This window comes from Manacus candei, unplaced genomic scaffold (genome assembly GCF_025592945.1).
Source record: "Manacus candei isolate 608988 ecotype Guabito, Panama unplaced genomic scaffold, ASM2559294v1 h1tg000113l, whole genome shotgun sequence".
NCBI lineage: Eukaryota > Metazoa > Chordata > Aves > Passeriformes > Pipridae > Manacus > Manacus candei.
This window is the reverse complement of record NW_026138161.1, coordinates 3,532,408-3,560,158: the sequence shown is the minus strand read 5'-3', so window position 1 is coordinate 3,560,158 and position 27,751 is coordinate 3,532,408. Positions and strand designations below refer to the sequence as shown.

Below are 27,751 nucleotides of genomic sequence, written 5' to 3'. Positions count from 1 at the left end.
AAAACCATCAATGAACATGGACCAGATTTTGGTGCGGACAGGAAGACAATATGGCTGCAACAACATCCCATTATACCACATATGAGTCTCTGCAAGTTGTAGGAGTTAAAGCCTCTTGAATCAACTTGGTAAAGCCATGCCTGTATGAAAAACTCAGTGTCTTGCCTTTAAATATTCTTCTTCTGTGGGATACTCATAAACTGGAGAGGATCCCTGTGGCCTTGGACGAATGTCTTCTACTGCCACTTCATTAACCTGTGGAACAGAAATGAGTGGTGGTAAAGAAACATCAACCAATTAATAGTGACTCATTTTCTTAGGAGAGTTTCTCTAGTTACTCATAGTCTCATTCTGAGTATAAATCTTTCATTAGTATGTCGGATGAAAAATAACCAATAACTCTTTTCTTAGGTCAAAATCAAATAAAATTCTCATGTTAAAGCACTCAAAAACACAAGGGACAGAGACCTGAGAGACAAAACCAGTGCTACACTGATTCTGGTTTTCTTTATGTATTGTTTGCATCTACAGATGGAACAGACTGAAAATACTGACAGATCAATAAGTAATAATCGAAAAAGGCAAAAAAAATCCCTCCCCTGCTTTATTTGCATCCTGTGGCTTCAAGCTTTATTGCCCTGTATAACCAAGCAAACCATGGAAAAGTCCCAGCAGGAATTTCTGCTGAGAAGTGCTTGGCATGCTTCCTTCTGGAGTCAGACAACAGGGAACCTAAACCATCTAAATCTTTAAAGAAAAATTACTGTAGTTAACAGCCATGTAATAGTTTCCTAAGTCTTGGTAGTGAACTTATGCTGATGAATCACGGTAAAGAGCAGAAGCCTTTTTACTGAAGCAACTTTCTCACTTTTGAGCTGGCAGGACAATCTCAAGCGGGGATTTTTAATGGGGAGGAAAATCACCAGCAAGATCCAGCTATAAACAAAATATTTAAGATCTCATTTTGCCAAACTCTCATCACAGAAAAACTTTAAAAGACTCACAGAATCTTCATCCTCTGCATCCGCATTGGCATCAGCATCTCCGGGGGGCTCAGCTGGTCTCAGCTGTCGTCCAGAACCTGAAAGCAGCACACAGGTTGTTGGTGTCTGCAGGATCCCCACAGGGCACAGAGCAGTCAGCCTGCAAGCTGAAAACCTCTGGAGCAGCATGCCAGGGGACATGCAAGGGCCAGCGGTAGAAAGGCCTGCTTTCATTTAGATTCCCAGCATCACAGAAGGATTTGGGTTGGAAGGAATCATCAAGATCACCTGGTTCCAACCCCCTGCCGTGAGCGGGGACACCTTCCACTACACCAGGTTGTTCAAAGCCCCATCCAACCTGGCCTTGAACACTTCCAGGGATGGGGCATCCACAGCTTCTCTGGGCAACCTGTGCCAGCGCCTCACCACTTTCCTTATCTTAGATCTTGTCAGGTCAATCTTTCCAAAGATACCAGGAATATTCATATCCAGGTAAGGAATGAAACATGGGAAGGAAGGCTTTTGTGAAGGAAAAAATCCCCAGATTGGAGAACGTGTACAATTGTAAGTTTGCCGTATTTTTGTGTTATTATTACCAAGGGGGGCTTGAGCTGTGTATTGGGCAGAATTTGAAGGGCTTTGGCAGCAGGGTGGCTGTGGAGTGGTCTCTGTGGGAGGAGGTCACAGACCACCCTGTGCCACATGTGGTGTTTGCAGTCAGCTCCACTTTGCTGAAGCAATTGGAGGAGTTTCCGTCACTTCTGTGAAAATGTGTGTAAGAAAGAGTGATAACCACCAAGAAAAAGAGACAACATAAATAGAGGAGGAGGGAGAAAGAGAAGACTACACCAGAGCATATTGAAACTCTTCCTTGCTTCTGACAAAGGTCTTAAAAGCTGGAGAGCAAACATCATGAAGCTTTCATAGTCATAAAGACTCTGCTTTCTTGGTTTTTAGAAGTACTGAGGGCAGAGAGAGATGAGATGAAGGAAATGGGCTCTCTGAAAGTATGATTCTGTTGAAATGCTTTAAATTGGGCACCAAAGAATGAAAACAGCATGAATGAAAACATGGTTTTCAGAGAGTCAGTAGAGGACAGTGTGGCTGAGCTACACATTCCCTGATACACCAGCTTGTCCTGATAACTATGTCTTTCCTGTCTCAACATTGTTTTTGCCAGGCCAGCAGGCTGTCTAGCTCCCTCACACCCAGTTCTGCAACTCTCAGGCACTCACATGGTGTGACTCTTGGGGATGGTCCTGTGCAGGCCTCAGAGTTGGACTCAGTGATCCTTGTGGGTCTCTTCCAACTCAACATATCCTGTGATTCTGTTTGATTTATACATAGTTTTGGCTCTCCTGAACAGATCCTCTGGCTTAAAAATATGATCAAACACTACAGAAGACAATTACAAGAAGAATTGTGCAACTCTTAATTGTCTCCTTTAAATGGAGAATCCTTGGGTTGTAACACAACATTTCTGGATGTGGTTATTACATGCTGTGTGTGCAGACAAGCTGGCACGACTTAGGCATGTATGCCATGGCTCTGACTTACACACACGGTCAAGTTCTTGTAAAATTTTGGCTGTGATTTTACTAGCCATTCTTCACAGTTTTCTGATCTCCTACATTTACTTTTTCCTTGACTTTTTTTGAGGATGAACTTATTTATTACAGGCAGAGTTATGGAATAGTCATGGCCTGTGATCAGTGATGGACCACTTTGTTAAGGGGAGTAGAAATATTGTGCTTCCAGTGGGAATATCCCATAACTGTCTGTGGGTCAAGTCTCAGACTTGACAGAAGTTATCCTCAATAGCCATATGTACAGCATCTTAATCAGCTCTCCTGTGGTATCTTAGCTCCAGAGAACTAGAATCAACCCAGAACACAACAGGGCTGTTAGATCATGCCTCCTTTAGCCTTCACAGGACTAGTCCTGACACGTACGATGGACAGTTCCAGAAAATTCTAGAAAATGGTCTTAATGCAGACTCTAATTCAGTTTAAAAACCTTCTTAAAATTTGGTTTTCTTTTTTTTTCCAAAAGGTCTAGAATTTGCAATCTTCAGAAGCTCAAGAAAATTGGAAAATGAGCCTTTTAACCTTGTTAAAAAATTTAGATATGGATTTATGAACCTGATTTTAGGCATTTCTGCCTGAAAATTTTGGAATCCATTCAAGGAGCACTTCACCACATGAATTTTAATAAGCATCATATGAGGAGAAGAGCTGCAGGATTGAGGCTTGATTGTTTAATTTGCTTAGTGCTTCTAAAGATTCAGGTGCCAACAACAAATTTTATGGTTCTTACTAAAATTCCAAGAAATAGTAAGGACTTAGTCTTGCGGCATTGCCATATTTTTCACTTGGGATAATCCCACCCACAAGCCCTGTAGTCCAGTAGAATGACTTAACAGAAAATTGCTTGGATCGCTGGAGTGTTTGCTCTTCGGTGCAGCACTTTAATGCTAACAACAGCATTGATCCCTGGTGGCTGCCAATAATTTTGCTACTGGAAAAGAAACAGGAAAGACTTAGCTGTGAGGCTTCTTAGGCTGGTTCACTGCTGTTTCTCTAGTTTTACTCTGGTGTAACTTCAGTGACAGTTCTGTTGTCTGGAACTGGAGCAATGCCAGACCGGGGTGCTCTGATCTCAGGACGTGAATGGTCCTGTACAGTCTGTGCTGTTGATTTTACACCATCCAGTGGGGCATGCCCTTTGAGACTGGGATTCTGCAGCTATCCTACAAGTTCTAGCTGAGTTGAAGCTTCTAAAACTAAGTCATTCTTAGAACGAATAGGTGACCAACACCTTTAAAATCTTCCTGCCATAAAATCCAAGAGAATTAGATCACTTTGTGCAGTGAGATCTGAACATTTATTTTCCACCATGATGCCATTTTAAACCAACAAATAACACTGCCAGTTCTTGTTCAGTGTGGATATAGAGAGAGAGACCTCGCCAGGATGACGTCTCATCTGGGACTGCACCAGGAGAGGAGTTTCACCACCCATGGATCAAGAAAAGCAGTGGTGTATGAGGCACAAAGGGGCCTTCATGTGCTTAGCCAAGTATTGGCAGGAGATTGCTCTCCTTGTCCTTGTTGGAGGGGCTACAGATCAAGGTTTGCAAAAATGTCCCTGGAAAAATCCCCTCCTGTTAAGAGGAAAATCTGTCAGCATAAAAGCCCTCTTTCACCCACCTCATGATGGGTAGAATGGGACAGAGTACTCCTCTGAAAGCCTTTAATAAGCCATTACCTCTTCTAAATGATGATAGTAGGGCCCTCTCCTACAAAATGGAGCAACAGATTACTGTCCCTAGGATAACAGAGATGTGGTTGAGGTTGCATGGAGGGACATCAGCTACATGGATGACTTTCCCTCCCAAAGTTTCACACCAAGGCCTTTCCAGACACCCTGATTTCCCCAAACTCTGCCTAAACTGCCCATCTACAGTTGTCAACCCATGCCATAAAAGACCTGTTGTGCCCTTGATTCCTACCGCAGACCAGAATTTGCTTCTGATTTTTCTCCTGATTCAGAATACTTTAGAAACAAATCTATAAAAGAGAGGAATTACAGTACCTTTTCAGCAAAGCCTTCTTTCTGAGTATAAAAGCCTGTGCCAATAAACTATGATTTATATGCATGTCATTCTCATGCCCTAAATAGTAGCAATGCCAACATTTTATAGATTTTAACTTTTTTATGATCCCTGGACAATCAATGCTTTGTTCAAAAGGTTTTCATAAACAAGATGGAATTTACATCAGTGACTACTTGTAATAACCACTGAACTGACTTCAGAACAAGGGAATTTTTTGAAAGTAAGCAGTAGGAGTTATATAGGCTGGATCGTTTTCATATCATATGACTGAAATTTGTATTTGCTGTTCGAAATGCAATTTTTAAAAAATATTTTATCTTTAGCCTAGCAACCCAGATGGACTGTTCTGGGTAAAACCACAAAGAAAAAATAAAAACAGGTTATTTTTTCAGTATTCACATTCAGAGAGTAACAGTCTCCAAAACCACATTTGAGACAATATAATAAATTTCAAGTAGGACAGTGTCATTGAATTCAAATCAACTGCACTTTAATGTATTGTATGAAGAGAAACCTACCTTTAATTGGAACACTGGCATATAAAATCACTGTAATCTGTACACTTTAAAATAAAATAAAACAGCAAATGAGAATACCAGAGATGTTAATAAAAGAAACAAAAATGTTCTTTGCTGATCATCCCAGCTTTGCTTACAAACTATATCCCTTTCTCTGCAATTCTTAGATTTGGGGTTCTGCTTTTTAAGATTTTATACCAAGGTTATGTTTGCATATGAATAGTGAATTGAAGTAACCTGCTCTTATCTTTAAGTATATTACTTTTCCTTGCATCAACTTCAACTTTACTTCAACAAACAGTTTCTCTTAACAGATAGAAATCTGATCCATGATAAATATCTGTCCACAGGTGAAAAGTTTTATGCTTTGCTCACTCATTTATTGTTACTTGAGCTCACAACCTGTGCCTTTTCTTTATCAGGATTTTGGTGTATGTTAGTTACCATTTCTAAGCTATGACAAGAAACTAAAAGTCCTGATTGTGCAGTACTGTGAAAATTAATAGCTGTGAGTCCATAGCATGAGAAGACTTGTGCCTTGGCATGTGGGCAAGGCTGGGACATCTTTAGATCAGGTCTTTTCTGACAGTGCAAAGTACTCCAGGCACCTAACCTGATTTGTATTATTAACAAGGAGAAGGAGGAGTGAGTAATTGCAAGACAAACAACAGCAGTAATAATTTAATGTCATTGTCACTGTTGGCACTGTGTTTGACCCACTAAAGAATTCGTACATGTAGGTCAGCAGTTTTCACAGGGCTCCCTCGTGTGCTTATGTCTTGTTGTAAACAAAGACGTGCATGGCTGCTGTCATGGACAGTTTCAGCTGGCTCCTGTATCAGACCTCTCTTCCTGCAACCATCACTCCCTGTACCAGCAAGTCTGTCTGTCCCTCTGCCCCCAGGCACCCTGTCATGGGTCTGCTATTTCTCATGCATGAATGGCTAGTAACTGCTAATTGCTTCAGAGTCTCTTCTGGTTTTAAAATTGCATCCCTTTCTCAAGAGGGGTGGTGTGCCTGATTTTTTCCCCCCACAGCTTGTTCTCCTTCTCTTGCAGGTATCGGAATTACTGGGATTCCTCTTCCTCCCTCAGAGCTCTCACAGTCGCCTGAGCAGTGCTGCTGTGAAGTCCCGCAGCCCATTCTGATTCACTTCTTATACTTGAAATAAGGAATACTTAGAATAGTTAGAATATTTAAAATTGTGGGTCCCAGTTCAGGAAAGCACTTGATAACAGGAACACTATGCACATGCCTGGCATTCATCTTGGCCTCTCAAGAGCACTTTTTCAGATAGGTAAGTTCACCTGACTTTCATGTAAGCAATGATGGAGGAAAATGATCCTGCAAGCATCAGTTGCAAAGATAAGAATCTGAAAGTGTCTGCAAATAAACCTTGTTACGCATGTACTGTGTTCCTAGAGGAAGCTACCATGAGGTTTAAAGCACAGTTTATGGCACAGGCTTCTGCGCAGTCTGTGTAGGCTTGACCATGAGGCTCCAGCAGGCTCATGGCATTCCCAGTAAGCAGCTCCAACTGTGCTGGGGAAAACCGTCAGGAAAAAAAATCAAGACATCCATCTTCTACTGAGCTTTCCTAGTGCATTCCAGAGACCTGGATTCATTCCATTGTCCTGCAAGATCCCACGGACTGAGTTACAACAACTGCTGGGCAGGGCTCCGGGGCATGGCAGGACCGCAGCGGGAATGCCGCGGCTGTCACTCTATCTGGGCAGGATACATGGCAAGGGGGAGTGCGGGCGCAATGTCACGGAGGAGGCTGCCTCTCCCAGCCCTCCATCGCAGGAATGTCATGTTACTTCACTTGAACCACTGCCAGGGAGACAGCGGGGGCACCCAGTAGCTCCACCTAGAAGAACCAGCTTGTCAGCTCTGAAATGAACGACTGACACAGTGGAAAAAGCAACCGTTCTGCCTCAGAAAAGGTGATAAAGTGAGGATCAGCACCTCCCCTTTAGTGTTTCCCCTCTGCCCTGTGCTGGGAGTGGAACCCTCCCCACCAAGCCCTGAAATTTCTGTGGGATGAAGACAAAGGGCTAGTCTGTGGAATGAAGATAAAGGTTTTGCTGCTGAAGGGGTTTAACAGGCCTTATTATCAGCGGGATGCTATCAGAACCAGCTGGGCCGGTGTTTAAGCTATACTCCTGCCTTTGTTTTGCATTGGTTTGGTAATGCCCCTTGGCTGCACTCTGTCCCTGGGCTGCATACTTGTGCTGTGATGAATGTAGCTCAGCCTTCGGAGCTGAAAGCAGAGGCTTGTGGCACAGTTGTGCTGAAGGAGCAGCTACTCCCAAATAACCAACGTGTGAATAGTTTCCTTCCATTCAAGGCATGAACAAGATGTTTTGATTCAATGCCTTGGTATGTTAAGCTGCCCTTGTTGGCTGTTAGAGTACTTCATTAAAAGCCTTCAAATCATTTCATCTGAAAACCTTTTGAGAAAAGAATATATATGTAAGTTACAATCATGAGCCTCCTTGCCCAGCCAGAGGCTTGTCCATGAAGTTAGCGCCTGCTTTTATCAAAAGGAACAGTACTCTGCTCTGCCAAGTACATCCAAGTAGAGGAATGACTCGGGAATTAAGGTTCCTTACAGACCATACTGAACTCTATAGGATTTTATAGAGCATTTTCTACAGGTTGACTAATATCAGGAAAGATGTGGAAGAGCACTGGCAACTAAGAAGATATATAAACACTACCATAAAAAGAGAAACTAACAGCCCCCAGATGAAAAGAAGAGTGAATGGCTTTCCTGTGAGTGTGTGTTTATTGATAAGCTCTGCCCACAGATTTGAAACTATTAAAAGCATTCCTGCTCGCACTTCACAATAGGAGCAAAACCTTCAGGAAGACTGATCAGAAAGGACCTCTTGATTCTTACACTGGTCCACCTTTCCTCTGATGGCAAAGATAAACTTAATAGAATACATAGGACAGTTCAGAGCATGAGAATAAATCACTCTGGTGAAGCTCTGCACAGACTTTCTCAGAATGAGTCATATTTAAACCTGAAAAGCACAAGGGAATTTTTTTTTCTTCAATTGTCAAATTGAAATTTCCCAGATCCTGGGTTAATGACTTTCATCTAGCTATCACCGTTTATTGGTTACTTGGCTATATAGGAAGTGTAGTTTGGCCAGATCTACATAATTCTTCTGGTACAAGAATAAGATATTTACAAAAGTATTTCATTAGTCTGATATTTCACCTCTAACTAAAACAGAATAACATTTCATAGAGTTTGAAAACAAGCTCTTAACCAAATTTTCTTGCAAGAACATGAATAGAGCGATGTCCAAAAGCAACAGCAAAAGCAGTCAGCAGTGGTTGATACCTGAATTTGTCTCTCCCAGTCTATCTACCCTCTTCCTAGATGAAAGCTACAAGTGGCAGAGTGAAAAGGACAGCTAGAGAAAATGTTCATGACACCCAGCAAACAACCCGAGGTTCAGTGCTGTTTCTCCTGTGCCATGGTTTTGACTCAGAAGCTCAAGTTTTCTATCATCTCCATAGTTTGTCTGATTGCCTGGAGGGTAGGTGTAACATCCTACCCTGTGTCTCTGTGTCTGCTTGTCTTAGGCAGGAATTTTCCTCTCTCTCAGGTTTTACGTGACAGAATGGGTTTCCAATCTGTGTTTTACTTCCTGCATGAATTCCTACAGTGTTCCCTTGCATAATTACTGCGATAATGGAGTAAATTATCACATGGAGTGAATTATCACCGTATCTGATAATTATCAATTCTTATTTTTCCAGGATTGCAGGGCTTCTATTCTCAAAAATTTGGTATGAGAAGGGAATCACTTTTTAGCAATTTTTTTATGTATGCTCTAATTCCTGGACTGAACCAAAATTGCTTACCACCCTTTTGGACAGGGCAAAAGCAAGTTAGAAATTCATAGCCAAATAAAGAAATAAAGACTTGTCTAATCCACTGTAATCCTCAACAATTTTATCTCCTGGGACTCTCAACAGTTTATCTCTTGGGATATACTGGTTTTACTTGTAATTGAGTCTCTATCACGCCATAAATAGTTAGTTGCACGGATATCCAACTAGAATTTCCTGGGGTGTCACTGTCCATCTGGATGGTCTGGGTTTTAAGAAGGGCTTCGGGGACATGTTGCAAATGAAGAGCTCTCACTTGCTTACCAGCTTCAGAAATCCTAGAGGGAACTACTGTGCAGCTATTTGGTTATCCAATATATTGATTAGGCACGCTACAGATTTCTTCCCACAGAAGGAAACTCCTTCACCTATACAACAAACTAGACTTGGAAAGCGAAGCACAGCTGCCTTCCTGTCAGAGTGAGGAGCTGACTCCCACTGTCCTCCCTGTTAGATAGCTGTGAATTCAGCTCTTACCATGACTTGCCTAGAAGCGGAGGCAGGTGGGTGCCTATTGCAGATAAGGCCCATAAAGCTCACACAAATTAACTTTTCCACATTCCTTCTCCTCGCTGATTCACCCCTCCAAGAATCCAGGCTTCTCCCAGAGCAGATTGCCTGTTCTACTGCCAAAGCACAGCCCTGCTCAGATTTATAAATGAATCAAATGAATACATTTATGGAAAACTATCGTTCTGCCTGTGTAGGCTTGATTGGCAGCCCCTGAGACTCAATTCCTCAGTCAGTATTTCTTCAGAAGCAGTGGCTGTAACTCAAAGCTGTCTCTTAAGGTAGCCCAGTACTGACCAGGAGAGGTAGCAAGGGAAGCTGACCATTCTTTGTCCTCTCTCTGACACATTAAAGGAAGATGCTAATTTTCTGTGGTTTTGGTAGAAAGCACGTTTGTTCCCTAAGAATAGTCTCATGAGAAAAATAAGAATAGAGGATCTACTAACATTATGCAAAAAGCCCAAAGCGACTGATGCAGGCTTTATATAAATGGCACTTACCACTCCAAATTAGAAACAGACATTTTAGCCCAAACTGCTGAAAAACGCTCTTCAAAACCACTGCTTAAAAAATATCCTCATCAGAATCAATGCCCAGTAAAAACTTTTGTATTTAGAGATAAATATAAACATATACATACATACATATATATAGAGAAAGTACATATAATGATCCTTATGGTCTGAAGATCTAGGAAGACTTTTACTCCACTGATAAAATTCAGTGCACAATTAGGTGCCCAGATACAGTAATATTAATGGAGTGATGTTACTTTGGCCATCTCTTTGGTATGCTGGGCATAACCCCTCTCAAAACAGGAATGCAGTAAAAAAAAAAAAAAGTGTAGTTTTTCCACAACCTTTTATGGGGGCTTTTATATAAATATCTGCCCTTGGAAACAGGTTTTCAGTTTGAGAGCAAATTCTCTCTGCAACTTGTTTGGATGTAAATCACCACAGGGAAAAAATATCTTTTAAGCTTTTAAATTCCTTAATGTATATGTAATACAAGAGATATGGGATAAAGGTGACAGAAAATTATTATGGGAAAATATTTTACATCAAAGATAAAGTTAACAGTTCCCTCGCTTTGTTAAGATAAAAATCTTTTCTGTCAATAAACAGTGGTGGTAGCAAAACAGCATTTGGCACAGCTCACTTTTCCTCAGTTTTGTGTAGTAGGACATTCTCTTCAGAATTAGAGAGAATTTCTGGACTGTGGGTTTACAGAAGGATAAAAGCTCATTTACAGATAAACTGAGTCAGATAAATAAATAAATTAGTATAGCTCTGTCCACATCAATGTAATTCAAATCTGAATAAATGGATTATAAACTTGGTTTTCAGTCACAAAAAGGTCAGATTTCAAAAGAATTGAATAGGTCACCTACCAAATTCTTTTAAAAAATGTTATCTCTTGATTTTGGTCCACTGGGTTGTACCTCTTTTTTGAACATCTTTCCCTAACATATGTATACCTTGCCCCAACATTTTCTAAACATGTCTTTTGATAACTGTCCTCTTCTCCAAATAAAACCTGTGAACTTAATCTTTACTTTTTGAAATTAAAAATAATTATGTAGGACTGAAAAGCACTGGAATTTTAAGTACATATTAGGTTATAGAAGGAAAAATTGATGATGACAACAAACTGTCAGTGCATTATATTTTTGCAAAAAAAAAAATTAATCTTTGCATGTGGTTTTTAAATAATTCAGTACTGATTTTATATTTCTGTGCCTTCTAGCACCCAAAAATAACAAACCAGCATGCTTGCCTAATAGATTAGAGAAAAACACAGTTTAGTTAAAGAAATAGATTTCAGTTTCATGTTTCACACAGAGTAGTATAAAGAATAGGGAGAAACCATTTGTTCAAAGACTCATTACTGCAATTCTGGATTTCTTTTTGGTTAGAGACTAGAATAGCAAGAAAGTAACTACACTGTGGTTCATCCATGTAGTAACTGGTGAATGAATTGAGATGGGTGGAGTTGTTTGAAAGCACTAAGAGAAATATTTCTTGGATTTGATTATCAACCCTAAATCTGATTCCAAAGATTCAGAGCCTCTCTGTATTACAAAAATCATGATATCTTATGAAAATGACTGTTTCTTTATCATAATGGTCTGTTCACGCTCAGGTTTAAGTATTTTTTGACTCTGTTAAAAAAAGCACTCATTCTTTTTAAAGGCACATGGTAAGGTTTTTCTCAATGAACAGCTGTGCTAGGTTCAGACTAATATATAAAGAAGAGTAAATTACATTTTCCTATTCAGATGAATCAAGGGCTCCACTGAAATAAAACAGCCTTGTACCAATACAAAGCCAGTATAAGCAAAATGAAGACTCCAGGGACTTCAGTTACAGTCTTTGAAGAAGCCTCCAGAGGGAAGAATCAGATCCACCTATTTGCGGCAGATCTGAGAGTCATTTAAATCTGTGCATTTAAATCCAGTGGCTTGTCTCCTCTTTGAAGAATAGCAATGACCACCTTGATCTGAGGAACTGTGAAGAGTGAGTGCAAGAGGAAAGAATGGGAGGCACCTGGAGATGCCCTTAAGTCCATCTGTAGGGCTTGCTGCACATCCTTGCAAAGAGTATTTTTAAACCAATGGTGTTCTACTACTTAGCTCTTTTGCACCCTGCCTGATCCAATGGCCCCAGTGAGGACTCTGCTCTCTGTGAGCTGCAGTTCACTGTGTGCAGCAGAGAGACTACTGCTTTCTCCTAAGGAAGGTGGAGGAGGAGACTGAGAGGAGACCTCATTGCAGTTACAACTTCCTCGTGAGGAGAAGAGGGACAGACACCGATCTCTTCTTTGTGGTGACGAGTGACAGGACCCGAGGGCACAGCCTGAATTTGTGTCAGGGGAGGTTTAGGTTGCATATTAGAAAAATGTTCTTCACCCAGAGGGTGGGTGGGCACTGGAACAGGCTGCCAAGGGTCACAGTACCAGGCCTGCCTGAGTTTGAGAAGAATTTGGACGATAATCTTGGACACATGGGGGGACATACTCTCAGGGATGGTCCTGTGCAGGGCTAAGGGTTGGACTCTTGTGGGTCCCTTCCAACTCAGCATATTTCCTTGCACTCTGCACAACTTATGCACACTGTGCACAGATTGTAGTCAATAAAGCCAGAAAAGGAGAACAATTGCTACCGTGAAATTATCCTGTCTAAAACAAAAAGTTCCACCACCGTCTTACTGTGACATTTTTAAATACTGCAGTCCAAAAGCCCTCCATGGACTGAGATTTCAATAACATTTTGGCGGTGACTGAAATATTTGCTTTATATAGTGGTGTTGGGGCCAGTTTTGACAGAATTCTGCAACTACACTGAGAGCAGAATTTGTTTCTTCACTGCAACTACTTTGAACACTACTTAATCACAGTTTGAACACTTGTGGAGAAGGTCTGTCCCCATTTGACCAAAAGAGAATAAAGGAAACAGAAAAGTGCTCTGCTGATCTTAGAAGACAAACAGCCAGAACTCTCATTTTTTCAGAGAAATCAAGTGCAGGGCTTGGTCCAATGGGCACAGATGTGACAAGGGCAAAGACAACCAACACATAGACCAGAATAAGTTATGGAATCATAGAATCATGGAGTGTTTTGGAAGAGACCTTAAAGATCATCTCATTCCAACCCCCCTGCCATGGACAGGGACACTTTCCACTAGACCAAGTTGCTCAAAGCCTCCTGAAGTCCTGCTTCAGGAGCTGCTAACTGAAAAACATGTCCTTTTGCACTTCTATAACAGGTAAATCTACCATGGAAAAATTATTTCAAAAGGTTTTAAAAAGACACCTGGGCCAGGGTCTCAAGTGTGTAGGACCCAGATCAACAGCACTAAGCAAAGCACAGTGAACAGGTCAGGGCTAAAATGCAGGATCTCCTGGGGCATGTTCTCCTGTTATGAGTTTGATCTGGGAAAAGAGCTCTTTGTTTTTAAACACAGCTTGGCCAAAGCTTGGTGCTAGGTCTGGTTCTTGATTCCTGGACTTCAAAGGCCCATTCTCAGAGGGCTTCAGCACACATGTGCAAAGTAACATGTTACTGCAGGTTTATCCCCTGCAGCTGGAACCACTGGCCCAGTTAACAACTTCTGGATTGGTTGGTACAAGGAGGCTCTGATGGTTTTGTCACTCGTATCACTTGGGTAGGTGTGAGTATTACATCTATGTTACTCTGCACACCTCTGCAGAAGGGAGGTCATGAACACTTCACAGCTCCGTGTTCGAAGAGGGGGATCTGAAAATGTGCCTGAACAATTTCTAGGGAAGTTTAAGCTCTCCTTGCAGAGCAGTGCCAGCTCAGGAATACTGGAAAACACATTTTTCATGCATATGTTTTTTATTAAATGCAGCTGTCAAAACAGAGCAGGGCTCATGTTCCTGAAAAGGTGCAGGGAAGAGAAGACAAATGGTTGGAATAAAGCAGGAATGTGCCTACTCTGCCTAGGCAAAAAAATCACCACTTCTGTAGAGCCTTCAGGGCAACCTTTAAACTAGCTGGCTCAGGGACTAGTAGCTCTCTAGCTATGGGATTTCAGTGAACGCTGCACAAACCCAACCAACTCCCCAGGGAAGCCAGTGCTTGCTACACAAGCCACTCCTCCTGTCCCCAGACGGGCTGGATTGACACTGGCTCTGCACAAATGGCACCTTCCTGGTGCTGCGTAGGCACAACCAGAGGGAGACTATCTCTACCCAAGCCTTGCTCTCCCTGCCATGCTGCAGATAACGTGTTCCAAGTGTGCTGGCAGCAAACTTAAATCATCTACCGCAATCTGATAATACCTGCCTCTAATCATTTTGCTGCAGTAGAATTATGGGGGTGAAAACAGCAAAGGCAAAGCAAGATTTTATTTTTTGATTATAATCTTCCTCTTATTTCATAGACATCGATTCAGACTTTGTTCTCTGACCTAAATTTGTTTTCTGAAGGTGTTCAGCTGAATTAACAGCAGTGCAGTAAGAGAATCTGGCTGTCATCTTCAGACAACATCAGTTACCAGACTTGCTTATTTCTCTGTAACACATTATTTGGGTTTTCTATTAAGTTCCTATTCAACAAGGATAATAGTCTAAATATGATGCAGTTGTGTGGCAACAGTGTACCAGATAAATTAAGCTCACTCTGGGTAATATCACAAAAAAATATGTGTTTATAGCTTCATGCCAGTTTCTGACTAATGCTTTTGTTTGTTGCTATAGCAAACCACACATGAATCTGATAGCCAAAAGTGTGTTTATGACTAACCTTAGCTCTCTGGGGATTTAAAATAGGGAATAAAAAAAATCCCAAAACCACAACACACAATGTGAGGAGAACATGATAGGAAACACCTTTTTTGGCATGAGCTACTATGAACATTAAAAGAGGAGAACATCATGAGTGGAAAACATTAGCAAATGGGAACTGTGGGAATAACCGCCTTTAACCCACGGTGATTCAAACAGAGCTTTCACTTCACAACACAAAGTTGCCTGCGCAGGACGACAGAATGTTGCAGGAAGCCCTGGCTGCATGTTAAGGCATGGATTTAAGCCTCTGAACTCTGGAGAAGCTTTGTATCACACTTTAAAACATTCAGACCACTTCACTTGAGATCATTTTTACACTCTGCCTTGACACCTAGGACATTGGTATTCACTTAATTAATTTCTATTACCATTTATACCTTGGTAGTTTCCAAGAGCCTGTCCCAAGACTGACACCTCATTATGCTGTACAAATACACAATGGAGAACAATGCTGGCCCCAAAGGGCTTTCTGTCAAACTAACAGAGAGAGCCAAAGGGAGAGGAGGATGGACAGAGTGGGAAGCAGAGAGGCAATGCAACTGCATTACCCACCAACTCAGAGCTTGAACCCAGGTGTCTTGCACCCCAGGTCAATTGACTGTTTCAGGTTGCCAAATATGTTCCTGTTGGAAGAAGAATACATTTATGTTCCCTGCAGAGGAGAGAAAATCAATACAGCTAAACTACGACAGCTTACAACAAAGCTACATTTTGCCAGGCAAAATTTATACTAGTGTTGCCCTATTATTCTTAATAACTTCTTTCCTTCATAGGTTAAAAAAATAAAGGGGAATATTGCTGTAGAGTCTATAGATCAGATCAATTACTGTTAATGCTTTCTTATTAATTGCTCTGGCTCTAGACTGTATATTGCATATTTATTCACAGATTTGTACTGTGCATAAAGGCACATGATTATCACAACCCATGGCAAGTTCTTCCATCATCTATCTGACACTCCACAGAGTCTTGAGATCATGTACAGCTTTGTGGAGAGACAGGTCTGCCCAAGCTCTCGTGTTTCAGGTATTTCCAGGAGGGTTCATGAAAGACACCTTGACCCATCAGTAGAATAATCAGGACACTGCCATAAATGGAAGCTTGCAAAGACCAGTAGGACTCAGATGATACCTGCTGGTCATTTAGTGCCACAGGATCAAATGCTGAAAGTACTGAGATTTCTTTCTGTGCTTACTCAAGCAAGACATCCACTGGCCTCAATGAAGCTGCTACATGGCATGTTACATCGTATTAATCTTGTAATTCAGACTGGGATCAGTCTGAATCAAAGCTGAGATCAACTTTGATTCCATCTTGTAAAATCCAGCAGAGCACACATCACTGCTCACAGCAATCATGCCTGCATCCTTGTAAGAGTAAATACTTTTACAAAAGAATGCAAGCATTTTGTAGATTAGCCATGAATTCTATTGATGTATACAGCAAGTAGCATTAAGACATCACTGCTGTATTAAGTGAGAAACAAAGGCAAATAAGAGATAGGCAGAAGTTTTCCAGCTATAGCCTAAATATCACTGCTGGTCTATGGACCCATTGCTGGTGACATGCAGAAGGCCATATATGACTCTCTCTGCTTTCACATGCTTCTTCAGTTCTTCACATTTGGCAGAAAACACATAATACAGAAAAGAAAGAAAGGAAGCTGCCAGGCTTCTTTCCTTCGCGCTGAGATCCTGAAAACAGCTTTGGGTACTGGGAGCACAATACAGAGACCATTTCAAAACAGCTACCTCACTCCCTGTGATTTATCCCAAAAGCAATTGCCTCTTCCCTGGGATTGCTATAGCAAACGAAATAAGAGATCATAGGTAGAGGTTGCCAACCCAACTCCAGGTCTAAATGACTTTCTGATCAGTAGTAACAGAAGGCACTGGTTACTTATATTTACGGATATGTGTTTAAGCAGGTGTGGTGCTACTTCATTAACATCTTTCTCTTTGGGCTCTCAAAAGGCACAGCTACCCCTCACACCCCTCTGACGTATCTCTCACCCAGACAGCATTGCCTGGCACATATGAATATGCCAGCTTGGCAGCTGCAGCATCTTGATCGTGGTCACCTGCCCAGAGCACCATGCAAAACAAGGCAAACTCTCCCCACCTCGCAGAAAATAAGATAGCAAAGTGAAAAAAAAGACGTGCTCAAAGTCACAAAGCAAGTTGGCAGCAGAGTCAGCAATAAATACAACCCAGATGTCCTGGATTCCACCTCCTCCCTGCACCATGCTGCCTCTCTTAGCTCAATGCTGGAAGGAAATGTTTTACATTTACTCATCCCTCCTTTTCCTTTGTCAATAGAAATTAAAGCAGGCATCTGACTGCCTAAGCCTTGAATACTCTGATGGTTTCCAAGGCTTGCAGTGAAGTCAGCCAACATTTCTATTGAATCCAGCCCTAATGGACAACTAGAAGTGATTTCTTTGCCAAGTAGCCTATCAGTGCAAAACTCATTTAAGCACATACTGCTTTTATACAGATATGCATTGTGCGTATATATATATGTATTGAATATATTATATATATATGTATTGAATATATATATATCTATATTTGCAAAGAACCACTAATTATAAAAATACGATTTTCGTAACTGTGCTGGTTTTGGCTGGGGTAGAGTTAATTTTTTTTCATAGTAGCTGGTATGGGCCTGTGTTTTGGACTTGTGCTGGAAACAGTGTTGATAATTCAGGGATGTTTTCGTTATTGCTGAGCAGTGCTTCCACAGAGTCAAGGCTTTTTCTGCTCCTCACACCACCCCACCAGCAAGGAGGCTGGAGGTGCACAAAGAGCTGGGAGGGGACACAGCTGGGACAGCTGACCCCAACTGACCACAGGGATACTCCAGACCATATGGTGTCTGCACAGCATATAAAGCTGGGGGAAAAAGGAGGGGGAGGACACATTCAGAGTCATGGTGTTTGTCTTGCCCAGTCACCATTACGGAGTACTGATTTCCAGGAGAGGGCTGAACACCTGCCTGCCAATGGGAAGTGGTGAATAAATTCCTTGTTTTGCTCTGCTTGCATGTGTGGCTTTTGTTTTATCTATTAAGCTGTCCTTATCTCAGCCCACGAGTCTTCTCACTTTTCCCATTCTCCCCCCATCCCATCACGTGGGGAGGGATGAGCGAAAGGCTCTGTGGGGCTGAGTTGATATTTGTGATTAAACCATGACAGCAGCTCAGCCAAGCAGTGAATAGACTAATCAACTATTATTAAAAAAAAAAAAAAAAGTAAAATACTGCATCATGATTTTTGTGAGTATAGATTTAAAACAAGCCTCTATACCTTTTTACTTTGTGGAAAGGTGGGAAGGTCTGTCAGGATGTTTCTTGCACTGAACCTACTCAGGTCTGCCGAAGGACTGATAGCTAATTAGCATTAATTTTCCATTCATTTATTTTGTGAACAGAATGTCCAAATATTTAAAATTTGCTCATTAAGCTATCTCTGGTGTCTGTATATGGTGGGCCGCATCCATATATTTTCCAAAAGCAATGTAAATCCCATTTCCATGGAATATGTCATGCCCTGTCAGCAAAATATCCTTACTGCTGTCAGCCCAAGGTGAGTCCATGTCTCTGAGCAGTTGAACACATTCTTACTTGCCTAGTTTTTTGCCCTCAAGGTGAATGCCATTCCATTTTTCCTACCTGTCATCATACAAATCCAGGTGGGATTGTAGGTGTTGTGCTGCTGTTGCTGTAACTCCACTGCCAATGTGCTGCTCTGCCTACCAAAGGCACTTCAGGGGAGCTGGACAGAAGTTAAAAAGAAACGCGGCATTTCACACTGTATCCTCCTCTCCCCCGAATACTCAAGGGACATGACAGTGGAAACAAAAACTTTAGCAGCTGCAGGTTGCCTAAAACACTTTGGGTCCTTCATTTTTCTTGCCTAGAAAACAAATATCCTCCAGATTTTGCATTCAAGTCTCCTGCCAGAGGCCTCTGCTCCTCTGCGCAACAGCAGCAGGAGATCCAACACATGGCAAGGTCACAGTGCTCATGCTCCTGCTGTATGCTCTTATACTATGTGCCTCCACCGTGAGCACTTTGCACAAACCCACATGTTAGATTACTACATCCACAGCTTTGCTCCCGCCACCACGGCTTTATTTTGAACAAGAATTTCTGAGATCTTCTAGACAATGAAACAAACAAAAATGCAGCCCAAAAAAGCCTCCCTTCTTTCTCTGCAGAACTGTTTCCACTATTTCCTCACTACTGTCACCTCCATTTTGCTCAACTTGCTTGACACAAAGCTTCTAAGTCCTCCAAGGCACACCTGGGCAGGAGGCTACATATCACTTAACACAGTGGGGACCTTAACCTGCCATCAGTCTGCAGCAGCAACAAATGACAAGAATAGGTCTTGACAAACATGGCTGGGTTGTGCCATTTTTGTGCAACAATAGTAAGTTTGACAGATTTGAGCCTGCCCTCATGCCTGAGACACTGCTGTGTGCAGAGCAAGAAGCTCTCCCTTCTCCTCAAAGCCACTGCAGCCAGGTCAAGGACATTGCTCCTTGCTGCAATCTGTCAGTGCTGATTTAGCAAGTCCCAGCTCCCTTCCCCTGAGTGCACAGGCTCTGGCTGGCCTTGCCCATAGTTCCAAGTGTGTCCGAGAGCCAAAACCTTATCGCAGTCCATCTCTGTCTCCTCGCAAGAGCAGAGTTATTGCAGGAGTTGGCGTGGTCTGTCTGCTGGTATGACAGCCAGCTCCTGTTTTGGATTAGAGGATGACCGTTTTCCCTCCCTCTACATCCCTTACTGGGCATTTAAAAGAGAAGGATTTGTGGGAAAGGGGAAACACTCATGATGGGTTTTATACCTCTTTTGCCCTCCCTTTGCCCTGGTGCAAAAGAAAGCCCCAGACCCGTGGGCTGTATCTGTGAGTGCTGTGCAGGGGCCTGACTTTTCTCAGCCCAGGCCATGAAATAACAGTGTGATAGTGGAGAGATGTTTGTGCAGCACCTGAGCTTACCTGCAGTCCCACATACAAAGGACTGCTGGCAGAAGACCAGTTTTCAGTGCATTTCACAACTTGAGAGAGCATTGCAAAAGCACTGCTTCCCTATCAAACGTCAGGGTGGAGATCTGCTGACTCCAATCCCCATCTTTCAAAGCAGGGCAGAGACTGAAAGTGAACCAGCAATAAGCCCCAGACATAAAGGAGTGTAAATGAATTAATAAAACACAGCTGAGAATGGCGGGGGCAGCAGAAACACCCCACACACACCAACCGCTGCAAGGACTGTGGTGTGTCTGTCTGCTGATGTGCAACACAGCTCCACAGCACCAGTGGTTGCTGCAACACCTACAAGGAGTTTCCTTGGGCTAGAAAGGCTGTGGTTGCCCATGGGGGCAAGGAGGAGGTTTTGCTTCATGAGGTTGTCTCACCCACACTGGTTTTCACTGGTCTGGCTGGACGTGTCTGTGTGTGGCCCTGCTGGCTGCTCTCTCAGTGCCCTTGAAAAATAATCCAGAATCACTGGTTTTCTTTCCATGCCATTTGCTTCTGCCCCTGTTCTGGAGCCGTCTTTGACTCCATCACAGCATCCCGAGGGTTTGCAGGTACCTTTAGGCAGCCTTGCCAAGGCAGCAGGCTGTGGTAGCAGGGCGTGCTGTGGTCTCTCCTACTCCTAATCCTGTCTTTTTGCCAAGGTATCTTCCCTCAACACTGCCTCCGCCAAACAGACTGATCCCAGAGATACCAGCCTCCAAAGGACTTCAAGGTGTGCCTGTCACAAACTTCCTTCACAGATGCTGCATGAATTTAAACTTTTCTTCAGAATAAAAGTCTAGAAACTGAAAATAGGAAGTCAGGGTTTTTTCCACAGGTTTTCCTACCCAAGCCTTGCCATCAGCTATGGTCCACATCCAACAAGTCAATCTGACTCAGCTACTTCAACCCCTCTCTTCCAGAGCACCTTTTGTCCTCCCAGTGACAATTGCCCCGAATGACCCTGCCAGCATTGTACTGCCACTCTGAGCACCATTTGCTTGCCTGCAAACACCCAACCTGCTGCACCATCACCCATCTGCTCTGCCATCTGCCTGCCACAGCCTTCTGTGCTCCTGCACAGTGCAGTGTTCTGGAAAAGCCTCCCTATGCTGAAAGAGAGGGACTGCGGTACTTTTTAAACCAGGAGAGGGAGGTAGTTCTGAATTTGTACAAAGTGCTCCAGAGCCCACGGGTTGGTTGGGACATCATCTTCCCAGGCACTGACTGATGCACAGTAACTGCTGCTGACACATGTTCCTATTCATGCTGGCCCCAAAATGAAAAAACACTGTTGCCCTCCAAACAACATTTGTGCTACTGGATTCCCCCTACCTACTGCTGCTAAGATCCTGCCAGTCTGGAATATATTTTCCGATCTCCTCTGAGCAGTCTGACATCTGAACAGGGATATTCCATGCATCCACATACCTGCCATGCTCTCAGTACTGCTGTGCTCAGCAGTAGAAGGGGAATGATGGTCCAGGTCTCCAGGAGGAGCCCCATGGCCTAGGGCTGACCATGTGGCTGGGATGTGAGTGGTTCTGCAGGACTGGGGCTGTTTATCCATGGTAGGAAAGAAGAAGAAGGGAGAAAGGGGGAGAAGGAGGGGGAAGCACTGGGCAGAGCTCCGAGGAAAATGTGCTGTGGACAGTTTGCTTGGGCTCCTTGGAGACTCCTGATGGCTGCTCTGATCTCCTCACCATGAGACCCAGGGATGATTTGTTGTCACATGCACTGAGCACCCTGTTTTCTTTCTAAGAAAAGAGCTGGTCTATTTAGGAGAGATTACATTCATGCTTGAGCTTATCTGCAAGTGCTAGGCTTATTCTCTGGGCTTTAAGGTTTATTTAGACTAAATAAGGTTTATACATTTGGTTGGTAAGGAATGCAATGTATACATTATAATTATGTAGTTAATGCACTAATCTCTATGATGAGCTCTCCTGGCATAACCCAGTACAGTTATCCAAAAGCTTCTTTTAATCTCTAAGGAAGGATAATTTTAAGAAGAAAAACATCATTTCTCCTACTATCTCTATCCAAATCCTTTCATTCACAGATTGCTCTTAGACTGACTGAAGCAGTGGTTAAATCCACTGCAAACATATAATCCCAATACAGATGTAAGATCACAGTGCCATTACTAAATTTATTCCTTTCATAGCAGTTCTGTGGGGTCCTGCCTCCATTCAGCTCTGTAGACCATTGGAATGTCCCCTCATAAATACCTGTATGCCAAATAACTTTCAAAGTCTGTTTTACACCATTTTTATAGTTGATGCTCTAAAAAGGGGACTGATAGCAGAGCCTAAGAACATATTACCCATCATGACCACTCTAGCCTGTTCATAGAAAACCTGAGTAGTAAGTTGGCATCACAACCTGAACCCAAGTGCTGCATGTAATCATTCTCATGTGAAAATGCCCCATTTGCCTCCAAAATGGGCCCTTACTCATTATTTAGGCACTAAGTTGTCTGAGCTATTTATTCATTGTGCAAACAATTTTTTTCCCATAATGAAGCCCATTATGTGAAAAAGTCAACCTTAAGTAGTGTGAGGACACAGTTCATATAAAAATCAATGCAACCTTTCACTGAAGCATAAATCAGATCAGCTCTGACATATGTGAAAATATTTGGGGAATGCTTAATGACATTTTTGTGTTCTTGTAAATTATGTGCTTTGGGCTGACTTTAAAAGCAGAAATAGGGAAAGCTCATCTCATATCAGGAAACATCAGCAATTGAAGCCACTACCTTTCTCGTGATAGTTTCACAGATCTTCATCTCATACATCTTACAATAAGCCCACACACGTGGAAACATAGAATCATTAATATTGGAAAGAGCTGCTATCCTCTTTGAGGTTCACCAAAAGCTGATTTCTAATTTTCAAAGTGACAATACCTAATCCCATTCAGATATTTCCCCCCTTCAGAATATAATTCAAACATCGGTTAAAGCCGCTCTTGCTGCATAGAAAAGTTACTATCCCATTGAATTTTTGCTCCTGCATGCATGTCCTGTGAGTTTCTTCTTCAGGATGAAATTCCCATTTTGGAAATCACTCCTCCAAGTAATTGTTCTGTGGTTGGTTCTTTGGCTCTAAAAAGAGAAATACAGGAGGCAAGGAAAAGCTCCTTCATGTACTTATTTTGAGGGATAAGTACAGCATTGTGCCTGGCTGACAGTCAAAGGTCCAAGAGCTGGGACAAATCATGCAGTAAGTAAATGAAAAGGGGACCTGTGGAAACCCAAATGACACTAGCTTTCTAGGGCTGGTATGGAGTATGGGAATCTTAGGAAAAACAGGGATATATGGACTAACAAAATGAGTGAGCTTTCAGAACTCATTGCAAGGTGGAATATTTTATATATGTAATAGTTCATTAGACTATTTAGCTAGGACTTGTAGAAATGGGAAGAAATATGTGCAGCTTGAAACCTTTGCTTTTCAGTTGGCTGAGGCTGCAAATATACCATTCTTCAAGGGGAAAGAGCTGGGAGGTCAGTGGGCAGGTAGAAAGGTATTTAAAATTAGAGGGCTGCATGGATAAGAGCTGCTCCCCTGACTCTGTGAATGTCAGGCACAGACCACCACTATCAAAATCAAGTGATGTTTGTTCTCTTAACTACAGAGAAGAAACAACATTTGCCCAGCAGTGAAGAGCAGTTACTGTGACTTTGGAGTCTTGAGTATTTATCAGCAGGCTTGGAAATCATATAAACCTTATCTCCTTGTTTGTGTTTTTGAAAAACAGATAACTTTGCCCTCTGAAGACACTGCTATCTTTATTGGGCAGATGAAGTGGGCTTGGTGCCTGCTCTTCTTCAGGCACTCGCATTCCTGCTTCATGGAATTCTGCTGTGATTTGGGCTGTTACCATGGCCTGGGACTCACTCCCTGCAGAGCTGCTGTCCCTAACGGATGAGTCCTCTATCAATTATCTTGGCTTATTTATTACTTATATGGCATAATAACCTTAACATATTTTGACTTGTTCCAGTCACTCTGGACTACACATGGGTTCCCCTTCCCTGACAGAAAACTGTAGACCCATTCTCTGCAGTAAGTCAGTGGTTACTTTCAGATACTTGGCTACCTGTAGTGTCCTCTCAGGAAGTAAACATGTTGGTAGGAAGTACTGAGTATATGAAAGGTCCTCTCCTAGCCTGAAGTTTTGTTTTCCAATACAAAATAAGGAATTCCAGCCTTGACTCTGAAGGCCAGCGTGAGATGAACGAAAGCACGGATTTAGCAAATTTCACTTGGTGCAGCCATAATCCTCCCACACCATGGCTAGACACAGCTGGAGTCACCCAAAGGACCTTTCCTGCCACAAGAGTGTTGCCTTGACTTCTGTTGATGTGGAGAGATGGCAATGTAGTCTTGGTAAGGTTTAATCTTAGCTCCATCCAGAGCTGAATCCCCTACATCTTTCAGTGCTGCTCCACCACTTGGCTGTGGAGGGAAAAGCCTGCTGGACAGACTGGAAGTTACAGCTAAGGGAAGCAGAAAAGGCAGTAGTTGTTAGCTGATGCTGTCAGGAAAAGTTTTTTAGTGCGTTGGGGGTCAGGGACATGGCAAACTGCCTGAAAGCAAATGCTTGCCCTTGCTGGGTCTGCCTGTGCTGGTGCATAGTGCCAGGCCCCTTCTTGCTCAGAGCAGGGCTAATGGTGAGGACTTTTGCAGCCTTACTGGTTTGCATTGAACCTGCAATACAGAGCCCAGAAACACAGTGAGATGTTTTTTCAGAGGTGAAAACTCTGCAGTGCATATTTTGATGTTCCCTAATGTAAGTGACATTATGGAATGCAAAAATAGCTAGATGTAAAAAATAGATTGAATCTATTTACTAAACCATTTAATCAGATTGTAAGCTTTCAAACCTTTCAGATACACTGCCTTATATTCTGATTATTTAGGTCTCCGAATGTCAGGAACCCTGGGAAAAAAATCCTACTTAAATCCCTTGGTGTTTCACACTTGCATAGGATGAACTGACTTCTTTGCCCTAGTAGAAAACTTCAGGAAAAAAAAACAACCCAAAGCTCTATATTCAGAGATTCAAAGCCACATTCCTGTGGCTTCATACAGGACATGACACTCCAGTAAGACCCCTGCTGCTGTATGCCCTGCTCCCTCCACTCACAGTGACAACGTTGAGTGAACTGCCTGGGAAGTTCGTGGTGTGGCTTCCTGGAGAAGGGTGCCTCTGAGCACGGGGCACTGAACCCGCCGAAGCCAACAGGAGGTTAACTCAGATCACAGCTATTCCCATAACCACGTATTACAGACTGTTGGATTTTGTTTCAGTGATGAGCTTCAAGTACAGCCAAAAGCGAATAGAGGCACGTTGACCTCATAGTTTTGCGAACACAGATTGAGCGGTCCAAGACAATTAAAAGCAGAGAATACGTGCCATCTCCAAACCCCTGGCGAGGCACTGCCAGAAGTTACCGCTGCCCCGTCCGACTGAAAAGACATTAACACCCGCTGCAGAGGAGGTTGGAAGGCAGCCATCCTCGATGGATTGCTTACGAGCACTGACTAGAGTCAAACCGAATTCAGTCAGAGATTTACACAAGCCCCATAATCTAATAGTAGAGTTTACTTTACGAGAGTGCCACACCAAAGATAGTAAAATGCAGTTTTAGCTAACAAATCGACATGCTTCCACAGAAAAGCTCCAGCCATCATGGAGCATGTCAGCACTGCAGAGTGCCTGGCGCGGATTTATAGTTTTCAGTTTACTGCTGAAGAGTTATTGTTAAGTCCATTGTTATAGGCTTTCTGCAATTAAAAGTTCCAGTCACACTTATAGTTTTTAAACATAGCTAATAAAACCCAGTAAATTCTGAGACATTATAGGTTTTACCATGCTGTTAAACATCTCAAACTCTTTTATATTGGACCTTTGACCTATGTTAGGAGAGATTTTGGAAGCAAATTGGCTGTTCTAAGCTGCTTTACTTCTGATTTGCTTGGATATGCAAAACTTCTTATAGTTTTTCTTTACTGTAGTAAGAGATATAGCAGGGCAATACTTAGACATTTTCCCTCATGCATGCAACAGGTGATCATAAGCTAAGTACTATGTCTCCTACAAGTCACCTTCCAATGTTCTGTGCTTTTTGTGCCATAAATTATAAAGAATTATGGTTATTTTTGTTGTAGCAGCGACTTTTGGTCTTTCTTTTCTCTCACGTGAGTAATGTTTTCTCTCTTTTCTATCAAAGTTTTAGGAAAACATACTTTTCATTTTTTCTACAGGTGGCTACAAATACAAATTTTACTTCTGATCACCTGTATTCATGTGTTTGGAAACATATTAGGGTACATGGATGGGGCACAGAACCTAGACAGGTGGACAGAATAATTTTACCCTGTGTATTTCCCAGGACTTTGTGAACTAGCCTCAGCAGCCTCACAGTGGACACTTACAGGATCCAACTTCTACTGACAAGGTTATGGATCTGCTTTTTAAATGCTTCAAGGTTAATCTTAGTTTCAAATTCCATGAACATTCAGAGATCCTAGTGCCAAGTCAGTATACTTTGAGATATATATATTGCAAATGGTATCTATTGAGATATAATATCCACACAAGTAGAATTCCTCTTGTAGAAGCACAGATACTATAAAAATCCAAACATATCTAGTGGAAAAAAACAAATAACAGAAAGCTCATATTCGTCAGAAACCAACTTTACTGTAAGATAATTGCTATTTGCACCCTGCGTTTCATTGCAACAACCGGGACTGGCTCTTTGCACTACAAAAGAGTTTCACTATCTTTGAGATCGTCGGATGGGTTAAGTATACAGACAGAGGAAGTAAGAAAAACAGCGTGCATGATCTGGAATAGAGATTACTGAATGGAGGGGTGTGTGTAGGACTGAAAACCAATATCCCTCTGAAAGCTTTGGGAGGCTTAGTGCACAAGCTTGAAACCCCTGCTTTAAAAATGTGGATCAGAAACTTTTTATCAAGCTGAACACAGTTGTTGATCCCTGATCTCGCCTCTTCCCATACACCAGAAAGAGGCAAAGCTTTACGCCAGGTGGGATGCACCTTGGTTGAAGCTGTGGGCACACTTTTCCCCCAGTGGTATCGTTTAACACATTACATCTTCAGGTTTCGCTTATCAAGTCTAGCCGCTGGGAACATTGTGTCTTTACAATCAGAAAGTCCAGTTTCTGTATCAAAGGACGCAAAATGCACACACCCACATCTCTCTGCATTTTTAAAAGCCCATCATCTATTGCAAACTTGTGCAATCTGCATCAGAGATTTAAAAGAAAGAAAGAGAGAGAGGTTTGTCTTTTAAGAAAAAAAAAAACAAACTTACCAAAAATAACTGAAGTTCTCTAAAGTTGCCCTGAAGTTGAAATAGCCCAGAACACCAGTGCAGAGCCTGCCTTAAACTCTCTCTCTTTCTCACTCCCCCTCTCTCTCCAGCAATTGGAAGGAGGGCTGTGCAGAAATTCAGCAAACAATTTTCCTTCTATGTCGACCGGGGCGTTCCTCTACGGGCAGAAAGGGGATGGCTAAGCCTGGGTGAGGCTCGTTGCTCTCTCCTCAAGCCAAAGAGCGCTGTCGCAGATTACACAGCCTGTGAAATCCAATCCCTTTCTCTACTCAGGCAACAGCTGTACGGCTTCAGCTGAGGCGGGAGCGGCGGACAGACCCTGGGCTTGTTGCTGGTCAGGCTTTCCATGCTGGGGAATGGGGGGGACACGGGTTTCCGTAAACTCCGTGTCTTCTCCCAGGTCACTGCCTACAGCCACAGGCACGAGTGTACACAGGGTGGAGATGCGGGGCAACTTCCGCGGGACTGAAAGTATATGGGATGTGGGCGCCCGCGCAAAACAA

The 27,751-nt window shown here is 42.5% G+C and overlaps 1 long non-coding RNA gene across 1 annotated transcript; it reads right to left on the bottom strand.

Moving 5' to 3' along the window:
- Nucleotides 1-161: 161 nt before the first annotated feature.
- LOC127461858 (uncharacterized) lies at nt 162-27,409 on the bottom strand. The gene is made up of 3 exons (XR_007900217.1): nt 27,228-27,409; nt 1,005-1,081; nt 162-255 (listed from the first exon to the last, which is right to left on the bottom strand). It is a non-coding gene; the product is annotated as an uncharacterized LOC127461858 (long non-coding RNA).
- Between the last annotated feature and the right edge of the window lie 342 nt (nt 27,410-27,751).